At 42.2% G+C, this 17,437-nt stretch overlaps 1 protein-coding gene across 1 annotated transcript in view; it reads right to left on the minus strand.

Annotated features, from left to right (window-relative positions):
* LOC117883894 (casein kinase I-like) overlaps window positions 1-16,484 on the minus strand; it is a 309,830-nt gene extending 293,346 nt beyond the window's left edge. The window contains exon 1 of the mRNA XM_034783736.1: window positions 16,404-16,484. The gene's annotated coding sequence lies outside the window, so the exon portion shown is untranslated. The remainder of the gene's footprint in view (window positions 1-16,403) is intronic.
* Window positions 16,485-17,437: the final 953 nt, after the last annotated feature.

The following is a 17,437-nucleotide window of genomic DNA, read 5'->3' on the forward strand; positions in this document are numbered from 1 at the left end:
CCTTTTGAATAATTGCACAGGTGATTAGCCCAGATCAGTTAGATTGCAGTAATAGGTAATAAATGTCGGTAGGTACACACATTAATCTGTTTCCATTATGAATTCCTGGTTTTATAATTTGAAAAATCAAAAATTCTAATCAGCAACTTCCTAAATATGTGGTCAGCAAGGAATTTCTTTTGTATTAGTTTCTGCTGCCTATAAAAAGAAAGTTTGAGATTCTTTTTTACTAGAAATCAAAGTTTTTTTTTCCCCCAGGCACTTACATTTTTAAGCTAAAAACAATTAGCAATCCAGTGTTACTCAGCTCTGATGTGGGCACTTGCAGAACTACTTCTAGCTGATTTTTAACATGCTGTGAACATCAGTATCAAAATTTAGAATTTTCCCAGCAACACAGATTGAGCCATTAAGATATGTTCATGCCCACAGCTTTCTGCAACCCACCTACAGCAGCTGGGAGCTTAGAAAACAAATAGGGCTTGTCTACACCACAGATGTTAGTGGCACAGCTACAGTGCTGCAGCTGTACCAGTGTAGCACCATAGTGAACACACTTGCTACAGCAATGTCAGTGGGGTTTAACTGAATGATTTCACTACTCACCTGGGATGTGGGAGACCTGGGTTCAATTCCCTCTTCTGCCTGAGGGAAAGAAGGGATTTGAAGAGGGGTCTCCTACTTCAAGAGTGTGTGCTCTAACTACTGAGCTATAGGATATTCTGATCTGGGGCTCCCTCAATCTCTCCTGAGGAAGCTGCTCCACTAAGGATAAATAATTAAAGTCACTAGATCAGGGGGACTGGACCCTGGGTTTCCCAGCTCCCAGCTGGGTGCCTTTACCCCCTACTCTATAGAGTCACTCTCTGGCCCTATTCCTAATTAATTATCCACAATTGAATAGCTTCAATAGGAGAGACTGATGGAGCCCCACAATAAAACCACACTGTTCATTAAATGAAAAGGATTGGAGAGCTCTTTCTTCCTTCAGTGCTTTGTGTGTGGCAACTAGAGGGGTCTGAATATGCGAGACCGCTTTCTTATATCTCCCTTGTTCTTCCTCAGAAATAGAGAAATTTCAGACAGAGTCCTCTAGAAAGGGAGGACCTTGTGGTTTCTCAGGGTGAGCAAGCTGATTGTAGGATTGGATGGTTGGGCTGGAGTGGGTCCAGGAAGGGACTTCCCAGGGCCCCATGGTTTGCTCAAGGAAGATTCTTGGACTTAAGCTGATTCCATGCCACAGGCACCAGGCTCCACCGTTGGAGGTACAAAGGAAGTCCAAAGGAAATCCTTGGTCCACTTACTGCACTGGTAGTCAGAGCTGGCAAAATGTAGACAAAAATGCAAAATCAGAGCTCAAGTTCTCATAGTAAAAAAAAAATAGAAAGAAAAATACAGCTTGGAGTTATCCAGTGTGACTTAGGCCACACTGTCCAGCACGAAAGGACAGCTGCACATGCTGCCCTAGGACCCATGGCTGCTGTAGCGACTTGGGAGACTAGCTTTCAGGGTCAGCATAACAAAATTTAGCATTGGAGTTGGCTCTCAAGGTGTTGCATCTCAGTATCCAGGACATCTCCGTGACCAAAAGGGATACACCCTCCTTCAGTGAGCTGCAGGACATGAAGCTCAAGTTATCTTGCTTCAGGAAACACTACTATTGACTATCACTTCATGGTTTTGCTGTTGTCTCTCTCCTTCATCACAGGCAATATGCAGGATGGTATCCTACATCAGGGAAGGTATTCTAGCAACTCCAATCTCACAATCAAATGTGAGGCTATTGAATGGACAGCTGTAAGAGTGAAGGACCTGACTTAACATCTATAAATCTCCATCTGCCAACTGGTCAAATCCACTCCTATCCACCTCCTCAGGACCTTCTGTCTATTGTGGCAATTTTAATTCACACCATTCCCACTGGGAATACCCTGAGGATAATCTGGATGCAGTAAGGCTAGAGAACCATGTGTCAACAGTCAACCTGTAACTTCAACATGATCCTAAGCAGCCAACCACTTTCCATAGGAGAAGAACCTGAGGTCCATCTTCTGCTAACCTTGTGTCTAATTTAAAAAAAAAAAAAAAAAAAACCACCAGCTAGAAAACAACCTTCAGTGAATCAAAGAGTGTAAATTCCAACTACAAGCGGCCTCCCAAAACATTGGTAGAATTGTTTTCAACTTGTGGATAATGACTCAGAGCCAGATAGTTGGAACTACATCAGTGCCTTCTAACAAGCTTTCTGGGATGAAGTCCTTGTCACGGCTAAGAAATCTATACATCAGATTGTCAAAAATTCGTTCCTGGGTGGTCTTTTCATGCAACCAGACTACATCAGGAATTTAAGTCCACCAAGAACAATAAGATGGCTTGACAAATATCTTTTTCACCTTCTAGCTCAAACCAGGCAATGGCCAAAGGCCGAGTTCCTAATCAAGACAAAGCTTTCAGTCATGCAGTTAAATTGGGAGTTGCTGCAGCAAAGGTAGTACCATTGACTCTGGCCACTGGGCCACACTGCCCTGCCGCAAAGGGTAGTCCCATTGACTTAGGCCACACTGTCCAGCACCAAAGGGCAGCTGCATTGTCTCCGACAACTGGGCCATTCTGTCCTAGGACCCATGGCTGCTGTAGCGACTTGGGAGACTAGGCCATTTGGGCCACCCAACCTCTACTTTAATTCCCCAACACCCCGATGTAGGGTATTTACCCCACGACAGGGATGCATCAAGGAAGATTACACCAGGCTGGGAAAAGATGCTTAAAGAAATAGAGGCTCAGGTGATCTTCAGTGGGATTCTAACTGACAGCGAAGGTGAGACAAGATTATAATGATCAACAGATGGCTCAGGCAATGGTGCTATAAAAGGAGGGCTTTGGGATGTTGGACCACTGGAAGGCATTCATGGACAGATAACTGTTCTCGTGGGATGGACTCCACCTGAGTAGGGAAGGAAATAGACTTCCACGATGGAGGTGGCACAACTGACTAAAAGAGCTTTAAACTAGCAATTCAGTGGAGATGCCTATGTAATCTCCATGCCTGATTCTAATACTGGGTTAGAGTGAGAAGTAAGTAAAAAGCTCTAGCAATGGAAAAAAAACAGAGGGAAGGAGAATTGTCAACAAGAGGAAAAGATAGTGCCAATATCACTGACAATAATAGTCAAGTAGACAACAGTGGCAGTAAAATAACTACCTAATCAGGGGAAGAATCTGGGTGAAGCCAAGCCAAAACAACTACAATGTCTGTGCACCAATACAAGAAACCTGGGTAACAAATGGAGGAACTCGAACTACTGGTGAAAGAAGTAAAACCATATATTACAGGGATAATGGAAACACATTGCAACGGTAGTCAGCACTGGAATACAGGTATGGAAGGGTATGTGCTGTTCAGGAAAGACAAAGGTAAAGGTGGTGGGGTACCACTGTATATTAATGACAAGATAGACTGACTACAGAATTAAGAAGTGATAGACTCAATAAAATGGAAGCTGTTCAAAATCACTTGGGGGAAGAAAGGCAAGAAAGTCTCCACTAGGATAGTGCTTGGGGTCTGCTACAGACCCCCAGGATCCAATTTAGATATGAACAGAGACCTTTGGATATGAACAGAGACCTCAACATTTTTAAATGAAATACATATTACCAGGAATTGTGATTATGGGAGACCAGTTTCCCAGATATAGACTGGAGGACAAATGCTCGTAATAAAGTTAGGGCCCAGATATTCCTGGTTGTAATAATCAACAAATTTCTTAACCAAACAGTTAATGAACCAACAAGATGTGATGCCATTTCAGATTTAGTACACCTCTACCCTGATATAACGCTGTCCACGGGAGCCAAAAAAAATCTTACCGCGTTATATCGAACTTGCTTTGATCCGCCAGAGTGCGCAGCCCCCAACCCTGGAGCACTGCTTTACCGCGTTATATCCGAATTCGTGTTATATCAGGTTGCGTAATATCGGGGTAGAGGTGTACTGGTAAGTAGCAAGGGCCTCATAGAAGAGCTAGTTGTAGAGGACAGCCTTGGTTTGAGTGATCATGAATTAACTGAGTTTAAACAAAATGGAAGGATAAATAAATAGGTCTGCAACTAGGGTCCTTGATTTCTAAAGGGCAACATTTAAAAATTAAGGGAATGAGATTGGAAAGTAGACTGAATTGAGGAACTTAAGGATCTGAATATGGAGGTGGACTGGAATTAGTTTCTGCAACTTTAAGTCAAAGTATCTGAAGCCTGCAGCCCAAGAAAGGGGGGAGGAGAGGGAAATGTAGGGAAGGATTGCAGACCAAATCATCTCAGACAGGTTATTAAGAGAAATCAGAAAGCCTACAAAAGAAGGGATAGATCTACCTCTTGGAGGTCACAAAGTGTAGGGGAAAAGTGAAAAACTACTAAAAGAAACAGCGTCAGTTCTTAAAAGAAATTAAAGCAATAATAAAAGGTTCTTTAGCCATATAAATAAAAAGAAAATAAGGAAAGAAGTGGGACTGCTAAGCATTGAGGATGGGATGGAGAGTCAAGATAATCCAGGCATGGACCAACATCTAAATGAATGCTTTGCCTCAGTTTTTAATAAGAGTAATGAAGAGCTTGGGGGCAGTGGCAGGGTGAGTAATGGGAACAAGGATATGGAAGTATAAATTACCACTTCCAAGGTGGAAGCCAAACACAAACATCTTAATGGGACCAAATCGGGGGGTCCAGATACTCTCCATCCAACAATGTTAAAAGAACTGGGACATGAAATTGCAAGCCAAATAGCAAGGATTTTTAATGAATCCACAAACTCAGGATCATACCCTATGTCTGGAGAATTCCTTTAAGAAAGGAAAATAAATGACCCAGGAAAATATAGGCCTATTAGTTTGACCTTACTTGTCTTAGAACAAAGTTTGAGAGAGAGAATAATTAAAGGGAAAGATAAAATGTTAATTGGGATAAAATACTACATGGTTTTATGAAAGATAGTTCGGTCCACACCAACCTGAACTCTTTGAGAGGGTAACTGATTTTCCAGTAGATCTAATCTAGCTGCATTGCAGTAAAGCATTTGATAGATTCCAATGTGGGACTACATTAGTTAAATTGGAAAAGATGGGGATTAATATGAGAATTGAAAGGCGGGTAAGGAACTGGTTAAAGGGGAGACTACAATGAGTTATGCTGAAAGGTGAATTGTCAGACTGGAGAGAGGTTACGATTGTAGTTCTTCAAGGACTGGTCTTGGGACCAATCTTACTTAACATTTTCATTAAATGACCTTGGCACAAAAATTGGAAATATGCTAATAAAATTTGCAGATGACACAAAGTTGGATACTGACAATATGGTGGACTGGAATGTCATACAAGAAGATTTGGATGACATTGAAAACTGGTTTAAGAGAAATGGGTTGAAATTTAATAGTGCAAAGTCATGCACTTAGGGACTAATAATAGTTTTTGCTATAATCTAGGGAATACCTCAGTTGGAAACTACAGAGGAGGAAAAAGACCTGGGTATATTGGTTGACCACAGGATGGTTATGAGCCATACATGTGATGCAGCCCTCTACAAGACTAATGCAGTCACTGGATGCATCAGGCAAGGTATTTCCAGTAGAGACAGGGAAGTGTTAGTACCATTATACAAGGCATTGGTGAAACCTCATCTGAAATACTGTGTGCAATTCTCATCTCCCATATTTAAGAAGGATGAAATTCAAACTGGAACAGATGCAGAGAAGGGCTGCTAGGTTGATAAGAGGAATGGAGAACCTACCTTATATGAATGGAGGCTTAAGGACCTTGGCTTTTTTAGCCTAACAAAATGAAGGATGAAGGGAGAAATGATAAATTTCTCTCTATAAATACATCAGAAGCATAGACAGGAGGCAGAGGCTAGGGAGCTGCTCTACAGCGAGTCATGGCTGTGAGCACGGGAAGCTTCCCTGGATTTTTGATATGGCGCTTCAACCTACACTTCCACCACTTGGGGCGGGAGATAGGAGCTGCCAATTGGGCTGGACCCAGAGCCACTGCCTGTGTCAGGCATGGGGGATTTTGCTGCTGAGATGCTGTCACTGCTTCCACGGAGCTTTACTGCTTGGGGAGGGAGGCCTCAGGAAACCCTGCCCCAGCCTGACCACTTGAGATGGGCCTGAATCTCCACAGAGCTATCACAGATTTCTACACAGGACTCAACCAGCAAGGGAGATGCCAGAGACGGTCTCTCTCAACTTTCTCTACCATGCTGCACTCCAAATGGTTGAGCAGGGGGCATGCAGAAAGAGAAAGGGAATCCCCTTTGCCAATAGAGACAGACCATGAGTTTTGGTGCCCACAGAAACCATTCCAGGTCCTACTCAGAACCCCAGCACAGAAACATGAAAGTTCTGATTTCATCTGAAGGGACTGCCACAAAAGAAACATTCAGAATCTTAGCTGACTATCCCTGCAGGATCTGGGGGACACAAAAATCCAAACCCATATTTAGGAGTGACAACTCAGTCAAAAGCAGAAGGATTAGGGGACTACAGAGTCAATGAAGTCAGGTTCTCAGCACCAGACCCAATCTAGTTAAGATCCTGGGGGATGTGAGCTAATTATTCTAGACAGAGCCTCACACATGCAATTCTCCTGAATCTTCAGTGCTAGATCCTCAGTACTGGACTGCTAAGCACAGAATACTTGCTGCCAAGAAATCAGGGGTACTAGCCTTCAGCACCAGAGTCAACAAACCTTGACAAATGAGGAGACCATGCTGACAGTATAAACACCTCTTCTGACACTTCAGAGAAAATCAGTGGCAGTACTCAACCCAGTTAACCTAAGAAAAACCAGGACCTCATGTGACAAAGTTGGAATTTTCTGTAGTATTTTATGAAACCTATCTGTGCCTCAGTTTCCCCCATACATTGCATTGTTACCCACTTGGGGGGGAAGGGGAGAGAGAGATTAAGTTTGCTGTCAGGGCAGACTAAGGCCTTGGCTACACTCGGGACTTCACAGCACTGCGAAGCACGAGTGTAGTTGTGCTGCCAGCGCTGCAAGAGAGCTCTCGCAGCGCTGTAGGCACTGATTACACTGGCGCTGAACAGCACTGTACTCACTGCGCTCAGGGGGGTGTTTTTTCACACCCCTGAGCGCAGCAAGTTGCAGCGCCATACAGCGCCAGTGTAGCCAAGGCCTAAGAGACATAGGTGTGTGTGTCACCTCCCTGTCTAAATGGATTGAAGAGTCATCAAGGAACAGTTGAAACTGATCCAGATCAACAAGGGGGTCAGACACACAATGCAAGTTCCAGTGACCCGCAAATTTTGCTACCTTTCAGCAGGGGAGCTGAGAAAAGACCACTCTTCTCACTCTCTTGTTCTCAAGCTGCAAGGCCCCTCTGCCTGTTGTCTTCTGGAGGAAGCTCAGAGCTTGCTCACCTGGGAACTGACTGACTAAGGAGGTCACACAGAGAGGGAGACAGAGCTTGAAAATAGAGTTTCACTATAGTGTAGCTGTGGGCTGACCAGACTGGACTATCCATTAACCTTCATTCCTCTATTCTGACCTAAAAATCTTTCAGATTGTGTGTGCCAGGTGACTAATAAACGATTAATCTGGTTTTGAAAAGGCTGCCTGTGTGGCTGTAAATACCCACTGGGAACACTGTGGCCAGAAGGGGTACTGCACAAGCCTCCGGCAGGAGTCTGGCCTGGCTGGATTCACTGGAAGGAGTCAGAGAGAGAAAAACAGGGATCGCTAGTGCCGAAGGCCCAGTCTTGGAGACCATAGGCCTGTCCCAACAGAACTGTGTGGGTCCTTGGAGCCCGGCTCACTAAAGGAGTCAATCCCAAGAGACTGGTTGTAAGCTGGGTATAGCCAGACCCTGTAAATGCATGGCGCCTGGGTATTGCTGATAGTGGGCATTCTGACAAGTGGGCTACTCAAGTTAACAGCGCACAAAGAGAATGTCCCAAGAGAAACTGTTCTTTAGACAATTCTAGAACTCAAAGGAAGGAGGAGTCAATCCCACAAATAGGAATAAATAAAATTTAAAGTCTTTGTGTAAATGAGCTATACACATTTATAACCTTAACTCCATTTTAAGACAGTGTATGGGAATCCTCTACGGAGGTCAGTCTGTGAAATGTCAAGTTTAGAAGACAAGGTGGGATACAGCTACAACACTGCATATAAGTTCAGAAGAAGCAGTGACAAGATATTTAGTTGCTAGGTTAACTAGGATAAAATAAACAGAATCAGAACTTAGTACATCCCGTCATATGATTTTATTTTTTAAATTGTCTCTCCATCAAACCTTTGATGATATTCAAGCATTTCACTCTGATCAGCTCAGAAGAAAGAAGATGATTAAAAAGCTACACAAAATGAAGTACTTGAGGCATTCCTCTTACAGTGGAGGGAGCTATGTGAAGGGAGACAGAGATCATGTTTACATAACTTCTTAAGTTATACTTCTGAGCTGGAGTTTCCCATGCTTGGTCTTGGAATAAAGCTACTTTAAAAATACACACACACAGAACTGACACCTGAACTTTGAAAGCTGGCATGTAAATAAGAGAAATATACAACAGCAACTAATCTCTTATAATACGTCGTCAAGTTTGAAAAAAATTTATCAGATAGTAAGTTTAGAAGCCATTGACACCCCCCCTCCCCCAAAAAAAGCATTATTCATGGGCCTCCTTAGTGGGCATCTAACGCTTACAAGACAGTCCACTAACTAACCCCTTCAGCATAAAGAATATTCCTTTGACAGGCCCAAGAATGCTACTGGGACAGTCTCCATGAAAAAAATTATAAATCTTTGATCTAAGCATAATTCTCCTTCTCCCAACAGTCAATGTTAGAGCAGAGACAGTTGTAGATATACAGAATGGTTACCACTCAGTTTTAGGATGTTCCCAAATGTTAGTGTGCTCTAACACTTAAATTTATCTAAAAAGGTTTAGTTTCTACCTTTTTACATTGCCAAGATCCAGCTCTCACAGTTTAAACAGATGCACTGTTGCCCTGATATGTCTTTAAAATGGAAAATTAACAGCAAGAACTATATTAAGGCAACATTATATGCTTGTCCAGATAAGAACTAGGAAATAAACGCAATTGCTACAAGATTTACACATTGCACAGCTATATAATTTATGCTATACCTTTATATAAATTAAGGCACATTTTAAAGAAACACAGGAACAGAAAACATTTATGAGCATCTTGGCAAAGGTAGTGTTGCTGCAGGACTTTAACCTTGACTTGAACTTGAAATACAGCCAATATGAAAAAAACAGTTAAAAAGCCATTTCAGGTAGTATGCCTGCCCCTGTGTTTCCCCCTCAATTTCCAGGTTTCACAAATCACACTATTTTAAGGAGCTCCTCATCCATACTTGCTTTGCAAAACACCCACATAAACAGGAAGAACAGAACATGAATCTAACACAGAGTACTGTCAACAAGTACCAAGTAAACAAACTGAAAAAAAAAATCCCCTCTAAATTTTTCAGCTGTAGTCATCCTACATGTTAAAAGGCAGACTAGTAGTGAGAAAGTTTTCAAGCAGAAAGGCAATTCTTAGGTTGCCAGTTTTCTAAAATAAAAGATTCAGGAAATACAGAAGTTAAATGAGACTGCTACCTAGCACAAAACTAAGGTCTTTGCCTTGGATGTTGATAGTTCAGAGATAAAATCCTGTCCCTGCTTTGTCAGAGGATATGATAGTTTGTGAGACGCATGACTGTCTAGTGGATAGACCGCAGGCCTGGGACTCAGGAAACCTGAGTTCTATTGCCAGCTCTGCCCACTAGCCTGCTGTGACACCTTGGACAAGTCACTTTCCATCTTACAGAGGGGGAAACTGAGGCACAGAGGGGGGGTAATGATACTGACCTCCTCTATAAAGTCTTTGAGAGCCTACTTATGAAAAGCAAATTTAACTGAACTAGCCCCAGACACCAGTACATCGCACACATTCTGCACAGATGTTAAAGCTAAAGCAGTTAAAGTAGTTTCAAATGATGGCAAACCAATCTCTTGGAAGATGTGTGAATTTGCTTTTCAAACAATACCTGAACATTAATACCTATGTTTTAAAAGAGTTCCAGCAAGGTTTTATCTAAACAATTTTCTTTGAAGACAGGGCTCTTCATAGCTAAAAACTCTTTTTGACCTGGATTTCATGAGAGCAAGCAGTAAAACTTCTGGATGCACAGAATCCTTTTCTCACAATGAAGCTTGTATTTATTAGTCTTGTCCAACTATCATTCCAGTTAACTTTGCATAGCTCTTACTGTACAATAATGCACTCTCTCCTCAATGAAGATTTTAATCAATAGAGTCTGATTTGTGACCCACAGGTGAACTCCACCAGTGAACAATGTTTACTTAATCTTTTTACTGAACTAGATATTCTTGCTACTATAAGTGATAAAGATGTGGATTTGACAAAAGCAAGCAATTTAAATCCCCATAAGCAATCACTGTTACATGACAAATGTGGTTTTCTACACAAGCATGAAGTGAGCAAACTGATATTAAACCAGATACATCTTAACTGTGTATAATTAATGGTATTAAAGGATAGCACTATGTAAAATGGGCTACCATGGGGTTGCAAAGCATGTTTTTGCTACAGCCTGAATTGATTACCCTGGTCTCAGCTCTAGGCCAAAACTGTAGGTTTGTAAACTAGAATAAAGCAATAGTTTTGTAGAAAGAATACTCTACAGCTTTCATATAAGTCTCAGACAACAAATGAATTTACATAATTACTGTATCAAGATTTACATAATACAGACAAGTTATTAGGAAGCATAAGGAACGGGACAAAAAATATAGAAATATTTTAATGTTATTTATTAAATAAGTGATGTGACCTCATCTAGAATACTGAGTGCAGTACTGGGTCATCCCATCTCAAAAGAAATTACAGAATTAAAAAGGGTCAGAAAATGGCAACATGAATTATCAGGGGCATGGAAAAACTCATATGAAGAGAGACTAAAGAGATAGTGATGGTTTACCTTAAAGGAAATAAGGAACATAAAAGGATATAAAATTATGAGTGGTGGTATAGCAAAGGTAAGTGGGAAGCTTCTGCTCTCCCCCTCTCATAACACAAAAGGCAAGGGGACAGTCAATGAAATTAAAAGATAGCAGATTCAAAGCCAATAAAATGAAACTATCTGCATATCATAAACTGTGGAACTAATTTTAACTAAAGTTCGATTACCCACACAATCCACAGTGATTTTATTAGGTTAGAATCCAAAAGAAGTTACTGAGTCGGGGAAGGACCAATTAATAACAATTAACACTAGGACATATGTGTCACAGCTCATTTTCATAAAAGGACTGATCTCCCAACCTTTTAGTGGCATTAAGAAATAGGGTATGGGGAAATGATTGCAATAGAAAAAGTGACAGATAACCACATATAGATAAAGCTACCACATTTGGAGACTAAACAAAATAAATATGCAAACAACATGAAGTTGAGGTCAGTCAAACATAAATGGGTCTTTTAAAGGTGACATACCAGGCAATAAGGAGAAGCAGAGCAATGCAGATGATTCCCATACAAAGACACATTTAGCAGATGGTTATCACTTACATTATTTGTAGAGGGAAAATTTCAAGGAGGTCTAATAGACAGATATAATCATAAGGTAGCTTCTTAAGGAGAAGATGGAATAACTATTTAAATCTGGACAGCATGTGCTGCAGACTATAGACTACACCTTCCAAATTGAATTCATGCTATTTCTCTCTAGAGAAGACAGAGGGCCTTCCTAATTCTTTGCAGGTTACATAAAACTGAATTAGTAGACAACTTATATAAAACAATTGTCACAGTTATGGATGAGATTTATTGTACTTGTGTGGAAATGTGAATTAGGTTAATGTTAATAAGAAGTGCAAATGTAAATGATTACATTTGCTCATTTCATATACTTATAACAATAGCAAAAAGTTTAATAAAATAAATTATGGAACTCACCACCACATGATATCACGGTGGCCAAAAATTAAATAAAATTCAAAAAGTGACTGATATTCTTGTTAGCTATATAAATGTCCAAAGCTATAAAATGGACTAGCATTAACTTTTATAAAATGTAGTAATCCTAATGCTTCATGGTTTAAGCCAATCTCTAACTATAGAAAATTAGGAGACTTAAAATGAGAGAGGTTACTCCACATCTATGGGATCCCATATGACAATTCCTATGTTCCTATAATGGTCAGATAAGTGAATGAAAATAATTAAACATTCAGGCTAATCACCACCTTTCAGCTGCAACTGTGAGTCCTTCCACAAAAAAGAGAACAGTCCTGAATTACACTGTCTAGGAGGCCATACTTCATCTTTGACTGCTGCACTGAAACAACTTTGATAGCTCTTTATCCCACACATTTTTAGAAAAATAATTTTGCCCGTTCTTTAAAAAAAACACTTTGGTGTGAGAGGTATGCCATCTAAGACCTCTAATTCCACAGGGCTAACATTTTTCCTGGTTCAGACATGAACACAGACTCTGGTATCATGTGGGATTCAATCTGTAAACCTTTCAATGATGGCACAGCAGTTTCTTTCTTAAAGTACACATAGCCTGGTACTTCACACTAGATGGCAATCAGCTGATGAAACAGGTGTATATAGTTTACAGGAGCATGTAAGCTCTCTGTTAAAAAGCATCTGTTCTACTACTAAAGTGAGGGACACTTCTACAGAGATTTTATACTGGGGAATCTACAGCTAGTCAGCAACAGACTTGTGTGTGCATGCCAAATATGACAGTTTACATCCAGCAGATGAATAAGTCACCAGCCTGTCACAAAAATAAAGCCAGAATCCAGAACCCCCTATTAGCGGAAGTTCAGAGAACAAGGTCCATAAATTTACATTTCTTCATCAAACTGTTTCCTAGAGATACAAGAATAGTCTTCTGACGTTCATATAACATCTTTCATCTTGAAGGATTCAATGATTTACAGATGTAGTTTCACCAGTGGTAGAAACATTAGCAGTGCTGGCATATCCAACGTTTCCATGCAGCATTTCTTACAGTGTTATTTAGACAAGTTCTGAGTGGAATTAGAGGTCATGTTAACTTCAGCAGCCACAGGAGACTTGTCCACACTAAACTACCCACTGTTGCTAGCACCAGAGGAGTCGCATTTTGTAAGCGGGACTGGAAAATGTTTGACCAAACAAAAACAAAAAAACTGTAGTGTAGATACAGCTACATACATAGCTATTTTCCAAGCTTAGCTTTCCAAGATAGATTTTCAAGACTTTAATAAAAAACAGATAAATAATTCTATTTTAAATTCAGTTTCCCTTGAATGGTATACAAGTTTAAGTTAAACAAACAGTTTTACCTCTTCTGTGACTATTTTTCCTACACAAGGACTTTTCACTAATATTTCCCCCTGGGAACCTTCAGTTCAGCTCTGACACAGGCAGGGCTCCGAATGGCCAAGGATGTTTTAGATACACACCATTACTACCACCACCTGACCTGTCAGCATCAACACTGGAAATGTGCGCTAAGACTTCCTAGTATAGGCAAAGCTTTAGCTACTGATGCAACTAGCAAAAAGCAAAGTTTCTCTATGGCTTTTGTTGGCTTACAACCCATAAAAAGTTGGCTTACCTTAAGAAACACAGAAGGAATCTTTTGGCTATGTTATAATGCTTCTGTGGAAAAGAGCTTCTAGCCTTTTATAATGGTTTCAGAATGAGTACATACAGTTTACTCTTTTCCTAAAATCATTAACTTCATCCTTTACTTCAGCTTGGCAAATATCTTGTTATCAATAATGTATTGAAAATATGGCAACTAAACAAAAATAAATGCACAATGGTTAAATTCTGTTTGCTTGTGACTGAAAATCTAATTTAACAAAGAGGAAGGGACAAATGTTGAAGGGGCTGTAGGAGTAAGGAAGACTGCACATGTGGTGATTACACACAGTTATTAAGACATACTGTGATAAAAATCAAGTCTGAGATCCAGGCTATGACAAACAGTAATTTACGAATAGACTCTAGGGTTTTGCAAGGCCACTCTTATGTGGTCTGAAGAGTGGCAAATTTTTACAAGCTGTTAATGTATGCTTAAAAGCATTTCAGCCTATTGCTTCTTTATATTCAACTTTCTTAAATGAGACTCCCCTCTTCTAAGAGCTATGGAGTAAGTTCTCCTCAGATAAAAAAAGGTGGTCTGTGTCTGTCCAGGACAGCATTATTTGGTTTTCATTTTATCAATGTAATACATTTAAACAAAGTCAAAATGCTAAAGGAAAATGTAATACCAGGACAACCCAAACTTTGACACTGCATCAAAATGTACAACTGCATGAATATAATTTTGCCTGTGCGTAATTAGAGATATGCAGTGATGTTGTAGCTATGTTGGTCCCTGAAGAGCTATGTGCAAGATCAAAACCTTGTCTTTCTCACCAACAAAAGGTGGTCCAATAAAATATACTACCTCATACACCCTGTCTCTCTAGTAATTAGAAATGCACTTGATACAAACACTTTACTATCTCTTGGACTAAAATATACTACAGTTAACTGGTTTCTGACAATACATTCTAATAACAGGTTAGAAATAAAGTTGTGTTATTAAAGTGGAGATAAATTTTAAGTCTATATTTGAATCAGAGTTAAGCTTTCAAACCAAGTGCTGTTTTTTCCTCATTCACACAAGTATTAAGAATAGATTTTACTCTTCTAATCTTAAATATCCATTTTTATTCAGATCCATGCTAAATCAACTAATATCATCTGATGTGCACATCACTGTATTTAACTGTAGTATCTTTTGCAATAATCTCAGTCATTCCACCTGTATAGTGCCACATACATCACACACACTTCTAGTATTAAAATAATAAGATCAACATATATTGAATATAAAACCCACCACATCATGTAAACTCCTCTTAGTGAGATGGTAAATCTCCCACAGGTAAAGATGCCTTTTGACAAATCTTCTAACTCAAAAGACAGTGGACAGAGCAGTTGGACTGGGTGTCAGGAGGCCAGGTTCTACTCCTGATTCTCACCTGCAATGTAACCTTGGGCAAATCACTGCACTTGTTTTTCTTTCTGCTCCCACCCTTTGTCATCTTCTCTATTTAGACCATAGGCTCTTCGGTGCAAAGACTGTCTATGCATCTGTACACAGTATAATACAATGGGTCCCTAATTTAATTTGCAGCCTCTAGGTAAGTAATAAAGGATCACTGCAGATTATGCAGGATCATTGGAAATTATGCACTCAACTATCCAGGATTAAAGAAGAAACAAACATAATTCATTGAGAAAGCCTGCAGGAGAATGGCTCAACTACCAAGAGAGTAACTTGTTTCCCAGTTCTAAATACCCATTAGTGGAGAACCATTTGGACTCCTAAGGCTGTTTAGGAGGCTTCTTCAAAGAAGCCAGCTTGCAGCTGAATTTATGTTAAAGTAATTTAACCTGTAGTAGCCTAAAAATGAAGGCTGATAGCCCAGCTCTTTTAAGACCTACTCACAACAGATTGCCAAGAGTGGCCAAATGAAGCATACCCAGGATCTGCCAGCCACCACGGCTACATCAACATAGAACTTCTGAATATTTCCCACGGCTGGTGAAGCTAGCGATGGTATGACAACTCATGAAAGCTTGACACCATCATTTTTACAACTATCATCAAACAATGATCTGAGCAGATTTAGGCAGCCTGCTGCTGGTGTGTTAGCTACCAATCCTACACCAGTACTCCCACCCCATTGTTAACCAAGGCACTACAGAGCAATGTGGAAAATTGTCCAGAAGCAGCTGTGTCAACAAGGCTTACAAGAGACTTTGTCGCCTCCATGGTATAGGAAGCCCACATGCCTGCCCAACAAGCTAGAGCTCCAGACCTCCAGGATACAAGCAGAACCCCCCTGCTTCCCAACACGCCTGACCCACGGAAAGTTGGGAGCCCCAGGGTACGAGCAGCTTAAGGATGCGGGGGAGGCTAGTCATATACGTGTTACAAGGCAGCCCATAAAAGCCTGCTGCTCCTGCAGCCGCCCCCTAAGACAAATGGGCCCGATTAACAGGGGTTCGGGCGCACACGGTAGAAAGAGCCCCCCAGCCACAACACCGGGAAGTACCACTCCAGGATCCCACCCGCATGGGGCAGGGGCCCTCTCCGCTCGCCCCGGCGAAGACCCCTGCCCGACAGACCGGGGAGCGCCCGACCGGCCCAAGGCCTAGGGAGCAGCCTGCAGCCGAGCCGGCCCTATTGGGGGGACAGATGGACAGATAGCCAGACCCCCCCGAGCCACCGGCCCCGCTCCGCAGCCGCCGCCACCCTCCGCTGAGGGGCCAGCCCCGCTGCGCTTGGAGTACCTGGCGCCGGCAGCTCCTCCGCTGCTCCCCGGCCGGGCGGGCTGGGGCCCCCGGCGCTGCTCTCCCTGCGCCCCCGCCGGCGGCTCCGCCCTCAGCGCCCGGCCGCTTCCCCTTCGCTCTCACTGAGGGGAGGGGCCGAACGGGAAGCGACCCCTGGAGGACACGCCCCTGAGCGAGCGGCGCCCTATGGGAGAAACCCGAGCGCGGTGGCTTGGCCGGCACACAACAGCTTCCGGGACACCGCGGCGCCGGACACTCCCTAACAACCGCGTTCCGTTACTATGCGGAAGTGCAGCCGCTCAACTGCTGGATTTCATTCGTGACCCTTGTCCAGAGTGAGGGGGAGACACCAGTACCCCGCGGGGAGGGGACAAGGTACCCCGCGGGAAGGGGGAGGGGACACCAGTGCCTCGCGGGAAGGGGGAGGGGACACCAGTGCCTCGCGGGAAGGGTAAGACATTGTTGTTGCTGCAGAGACACCAATACTGTGCTGGGCAGACGAGAACACCGCCATTATCGCAGGAAAGCACTGGTGCTATGGTAGGAAACAATGCTGGCCCAGGGCGCCTGGAGCCTCGTCTGCGCTAAAGAGCCCAGTCCTGCAAGGGGTGCAGCCGATGGTGCTGTTCTGGCAAGCTTCAGGGTGGATAAGAAGGACGTTCCACTGGTGAAGGCATTAGTGTAGGACCCAGGACACCTCCGTTCAACTCCCTGTTCTGTCACAAATTCACTTAGTGCCCTTGGGTGAGTGGCTTAGTGACCCTGTGCCTTCTCTGTAAAATGGGAATAATGGTACCCCCCTCATGGGGATATTGGGAGGATCAGTGCAATATAGAGGTTGAGGTAGTCTGAGGCTACCCTAAAAAATAGATGTGTTTTCACACTGTGCACTAACATGTTGTAAAATCCTAGGCTAGAAAAGACTAATTATAGCTACTCAAAGTGATCTTGTCCTGTCCACACTGGGATTTTACTGATGTAGAGTCTGCATTCCACTTTGGATCCACAGCCCACCAGGGATAGCAGGTGGCAGC

Source organism: Trachemys scripta, chromosome 10 (assembly GCF_013100865.1).
Source record: "Trachemys scripta elegans isolate TJP31775 chromosome 10, CAS_Tse_1.0, whole genome shotgun sequence".
Lineage (NCBI taxonomy): Eukaryota > Metazoa > Chordata > Testudines > Emydidae > Trachemys > Trachemys scripta.